Below are 6183 nucleotides of genomic sequence, written 5' to 3'. Positions count from 1 at the left end.
TAAGACAAATGTCCTTTAACATCTAAATCAAATATACATATATATATATATATATATATATATATATATATACACATATATATATATATATATATATATATATATATATATATATACATATACACACATACATATACCATAACACTATATATACATAGAAATACTATAGTCTTAATAAAGAACTATATTCTTAGTTAATATACTTTTCTTCTTACAAGCTGTAACCTTATATCTCCTACGATGGGAGGATGGTAGAATTTCAACAGGAAGCTAGTTTCAGGCTAATGTCAACCATATGCCAATCTATACCATAGAAGCTTATGAGCTATATACTTAAATATATAACAAATGATATAATTCACTTTTCCAAATCCAGACACTATATGGAATACTTTAAACATATCCAAGTCCATTATTCTCAAAGACCCAACTCCATTCATTCATGTGTTAATATTGTTAATAGATGAATATTAGATATTAGATTAAAGAAAATCTTTATAACAATTCCCTCTCAAAATGATTGATTAACAATCTTTCATTTTCCATCTAATCTCATTCATAATCATTTGCTTCACATATGTATTCATTCAAATAAATCTTAAGATAATTGACTTGAATATATTCTCAATTCCAATTCCACATAAGGAAAAATGATTTCAAAAAAACTTTTGCTTCATGTACCATAAAATATTTTTTTTTATACCTTATTCATTTCTTCTTCCTTTTGCCATAAAATCAACCCCTTAATATTCCTAAATCCATGACTGTAGCATAGTTGTACAATACTTTGAAGTATGAATGTCACTTCAGAAATATATATTTCATATTTTCCCTCCAAATTGTGCTCAGCATATTTAACTATAATCCATACAACATTTCTAATAACCTTGTCAAAATGTAAATATAAAATATGTTCTTAACTTCAATTTGCAAATGCATATTACAAGGTAAAGTTAATCCTATCTTGTTTATGTACCTTTAAGAAACATGTACTCTATCTTAATTAACACCAGATGTTCCTACTAACTAGACTTCATTGTAAAAAAGTTTAACCCTTTCAACTCTGAAAGTACACTACATGTGTTTTAAAAATTGGTGTGTAACAAATATCTCTTCTTGATATGAAAAACATATCTTGTCACATAAAAAGTTCATATATAAAAACTACAATATATCTGATGGATAAAATTATATCATCAGTCGTCAAAAATAAAAAGTCAATTGTTTTTAGAAATTTCCCTCTCATTAAAAGGTATTGATTCTTCTTTCTTTTTCTTCCTCTTGTACTCCTGTACTGTAAAGTTGAAAACTTTATTGAACATAGAAAGACAACAATAATTATGACGAATGAATCTCATATGTCATCTTCTCCCAGAACTATATTCTTAAGTTTCAAAGGGCTTGTTTGCATCTGGAAGATCTTAGAAATATGACATTTCTCTTCTTTTGGTGACTCATAAGTCAGATCCTGTAAAAGAATGCAGCATCAATTTTTTTGAATGAAAAAATACATTTTATATATCCTAATATTTCATCATGACATGAAAAACATATTTTGATTATAACATTTGTAATTGCCTTACTTGACTTTATTTTTCTTAAACTAGGCCTATACTTCTTATACTATTTTCTGTGTATTTTAAATATTACAAGACGCAATTTCTCTTTTTTTTTTTTTTGTCATGACTCAAAACATTGTTTTAACAAACACAGAAATGTTTTCAATCAACCCAGAGGACTGAAATGAAATATATCTATTCACTTCTGCCCTACAAATTTCAGAGTAATGCGTGCTGTACTGTAATTTTTATCTTCCAATTCAGCATTTTCTGTAGAATTTTGGCTGAATGATATTTTTTGAGTAGCACATAGAATAACCTGCTGAATGAATCTTGATATCATCAACAAATACTGGCTTAAAACCTCTCTCAGCAGTTCTAAAAACATCCTTTTGTACACTTTGCTGAACATGTTCTGTTATTAAATCTACCTGTATAGATTTAGATTTTAACGTTTTAACAAATGGGCAATATCTGTCATATAATTCTCCTGAATTAATTCTCTGTAGGAGAAGTTTTAATGATTGATCAGATGTCGGTAATATGATCTGACTAGATCTCACAATCTTTTCTGTTACTTTAACTGCAAAATAAAGACTTAACAATTGCTTAGTATGTGCATCAAATGTCTTTTCCATATTTGTCAAACCTCTGGAGAAATATCCTATTATTTTCTGTTTACCGTTTTTTAATTGTGACAAAGTAACTGAAATCGAATTCTCTGATAAATCAGTGTACAATCTCACAGATGGACCAATTTCAATTGTACTCAATGAATGAGCATTCCGCACATCCCATTTCAACATTTTAAAGGCATCTGTCTGGGGTTGACCCCATTTATCAAACACATCATCTTTTTGTCTCAACAAATCAAATAATGGTTTAACTTTATCATCATACTTCTGTAAAAACTCTTTGCAACACTTTATTTCGTTCAAAAATTTATGTAATGCCTTGTAAGATGTTGGAACTGGAAAAGCAGAAACTTTTCTGATTTTTTCCTGTGATAATCTTCTATGTCCATGACTAATTTGCATGTGCATGAATATTACATGACTTCTCATCAATTGAACTAGTTCAGTATTCAGTTTCAGCCCTGCTGTTTCTAATAGCGAAAATAACTCTGACAAAAGATTAATGTGCTCTTCTGTAGTTTCTGTGGTCAACAAAAACTTGTCCACATGCTGGAAAATACATTCTGGTCTAGAGAATTTAGATAATACTTCCTGCAAACTCTCATGTACTATGCCATCACTAATGTCCAATCCTGGAATTAATCTAGTGAATGCATAGGTTTCTTTATTAAAGCTGAATGCAAGTTTATATTGACAGCTTTTAGTTAATGGTACTGAAAACGTACTGTTGGCTATTTCCAATACAGAAAATATTTTAGCCTTGGCATCCATGTGTGACATTAAATTTAAATCAGGAATAATAGGTGTGTCATTTGTAATGCACTTATTCAATGCTCTTACATCAACTGATAACATATACTCATCATCAGCATTCTTGATAGGCCAAATGCAATTATTTACCACAGATCGTGTTTTCTTTAATATTCCTTGCTGTAAAAATTCTTGTACAATGTCAGAAACTGGACCTATTGCTTCTTGTGGCAACTTATTTTGACTTTGAGGTTTGGGATCTTTTCCTTCAATATCAATTTCAATATCTTTAAACACACCTGTGTCACTTTTGGTCTGACTCCAAAGACTTTTATGTGTTTGAACCAATTTCTTCAATACAAGATTGGCTTTTGTATGAGGCCATTTAAAATCTGAAGACATGTCAGCGACTGCTGTAGAAATGTTCCCAACATTACTGTAAATAGACTGATCTATTAAAATTGGAGCAACATAATTTAATGTTGGAGAAGTTAAAACTTCTTTTTTCCTTGATTTAGTCAATGGAAGTAATCCATTTATCTCATTGTCAGTATTGTTTGTCTTATTGATTGAACCGTCATTAACAGTCAATGTACTGATCTGCTTGACTTCTGAGGCATAAGGCAAGTCAATCGACTTTGAACAAGGATGAACAAATTGCTCAAAATGTTCCTCCTTTCCTAATTCCAATGTTTTTTCTTTGTGTACATATCCACTTTCTTTACTCTGAAAGCAATTAGCATTTCCTGTCTGCTCAATTCTGTCTGTGACGTGAATCTCATCATATCTGGGTGTGGCCATACACGTGGCAACTCTGATTTCTCCATCTTTTCTTTGTGTGTTTAAACTCTGTCTATCTAGACTTTCTGTACATATTGTATCTGTATTCATTACTTTAGTTTTAAACAAAACTTCAAGTTCCTGGTCATATTTTCCAATTGACCGCTTTACCGGCACAACAGACTTTTTCTTAGAATCATCACTATCATTACTGTAGCTTAACTCTGCTTTAAACATTACATTATTCTGTAATTCCAACAACTGAATATCTTTTATTTGAATTGCACTTTGCAAATCATCTATTCGTTCAGTCAAACTTGAACATTTAGTACATAGACTATTGTCCTTCCCTGTTGCACAATTATCATTCCTTTCAGGAGCTAAAATCATTGCATCAAAAACTTTAACAAGCTTCATCAAATTCCTAATCTGTTTGCTGAATTTCTTAAAAGTAAATTTTGACTTTTGGATCTCAATATTAGATTGTAAGCATTCATTGAACATGTACCTCCATAATTCATCATCTTTAACAAATTTTGACAGATTTTTGAATTCTAAATTACTCTCACTAGATAATTCATTAATAAAATCCATTACTTACCAATTTAGGACAACTTCTTTCGCGCTTTCCCTCTCTTTACGGGAAATTACGTCATCAAAAAACAGGATTTTCTTACGTGTGTAAACTTCTTCACCAAATAATTCTATGTTTCCAGATCCATTCGATGATGCTGAAAGTTCTTTCGTTTTTATTTCTCCTTGAAGCTTGTCTGCATGATCAATGCTTGTTTTCCCTCTCGACAAGCGATAGGAGAAATAATTCAAAAACGTTCGATATTCAAGCAAATCGATTCTGGCTAAGGCTCGCCATTGAAATAAAGTCTGTATATCGATATTATTGTATTAATAATCGATATTCATATTGATGAGAAAAGTTCCAAGAAAATCCGTTCCGTTCTTGTGTAAAAACTCCAAAATGTATTTAATGATAAAATAGTAAAATATCACATGAATATCATCAATTGTAGAATATAAAAATAGCATCAATAAGTTTCTTAATCTTGAAATGAAAGTTGCAAATATATATCTTTGTGTGTGTGTGGCTATGTCAGCCTTCTTCTAAATGTGAGTGAGATTGTGAGCATGTCAGCTCATTTCCAAGTGTGTGAGCTTGAGTGTGAGCAGCATTCAAGAGAAGAGAGAGCCCAAATATAACCTACCCCCACCCTTCTAAAAATACGTCATGTAACGGTTCATTTTTGACTTGTTCTACAAAAAACGCGCCAAATTCAAATCTTCCTTAGAAGAGAAAGAGAGGGTCAATTACTCTCAAATCCCTGAGGATAGGGCTGTAAGCTGTGAATAAGTAGCTACATTTTAACCTATATAAGACAAATGTCCTTTAACATCTAAATCAAATATACATATATATATATATATATATATATATATATATATATATATATATATATATATATATATATATATATATATATATATACATATACACACATACATATACCATAACACTATATATACATAGAAATACTATAGTCTTAATAAAGAACTATATTCTTAGTTAATATACTTTTCTTCTTACAAGCTGTAACCTTATATCTCCTACGATGGGAGGATGGTAGAATTTCAACAGGAAGCTAGTTTCAGGCTAATGTCAACCATATGCCAATCTATACCATAGAAGCTTATGAGCTATATACTTAAATATATAACAAATGATATAATTCACTTTTCCAAATCCAGACACTATATGGAATACTTTAAACATATCCAAGTCCATTATTCTCAAAGACCCAACTCCATTCATTCATGTGTTAATATTGTTAATAGATGAATATTAGATATTAGATTAAAGAAAATCTTTATAACAGTAGTACGTCATCTTCAGGGCTTTAACAAACTTGTTGTGGGATTCTAAGAGTAGGCGTCTAAGGTCACATCTAAGCTTAACCAGTTTGGCTGACAGATCTGGGCTAGGTGAGGTCCTATTTTGCGTCTCCAAGGATCTGATCTCCCGCAGGAGAAGGTCAACCTTCAAGGTCCTTTGGTGTTTCAACTTCGAGCTGATTTGGAGTAGGACACCCCTAATGAAGGCCTTGTGGGCACACCACAGGACCGTCGGGTCCGAAACCGATCCCTCATTAACCACAAACAATTCTGTCAGCTGTTTAGTGATATTATTCACCTGGTCTTGCATCTCAAACACTCCCGCATTGGCCCTCCATATACGAGCAGGGTTGGGGGTCAGCTCCTCCGCCAATATAATAGAGATGGGGGCATGGTCTGACCATGAGATGTCATGGATGGAGGAGGAGGAGACCGCCCCAAGCAGGGACCTATCCACCAGAATCATATCGATACGGGAGTAAGTATTGTGCCTTGCGGAGTGGAAAGTGAAGTCGCGTTCATTGGAGTGTTGACACCTCCAGACATCATAGTAG

The 6183-nt window shown here is 32.0% G+C and overlaps 1 long non-coding RNA gene across 1 annotated transcript; it reads right to left on the bottom strand.

Annotated features, from left to right (window-relative positions):
* Nucleotides 1-691: 691 nt before the first annotated feature.
* On the bottom strand, nt 692-5144 carry LOC120927031. The gene is made up of 2 exons (XR_005747020.1): nt 4326-5144; nt 692-1468 (listed from the first exon to the last, which is right to left on the bottom strand). It is a non-coding gene; the product is annotated as an uncharacterized LOC120927031 (long non-coding RNA).
* Nucleotides 5145-6183: the final 1039 nt, after the last annotated feature.

Source organism: Rana temporaria, chromosome 2 (genome assembly GCF_905171775.1).
Source record: "Rana temporaria chromosome 2, aRanTem1.1, whole genome shotgun sequence".
Lineage (NCBI taxonomy): Eukaryota > Metazoa > Chordata > Amphibia > Anura > Ranidae > Rana > Rana temporaria.
This window is presented reverse-complemented; position numbering and strand designations above follow the sequence as displayed.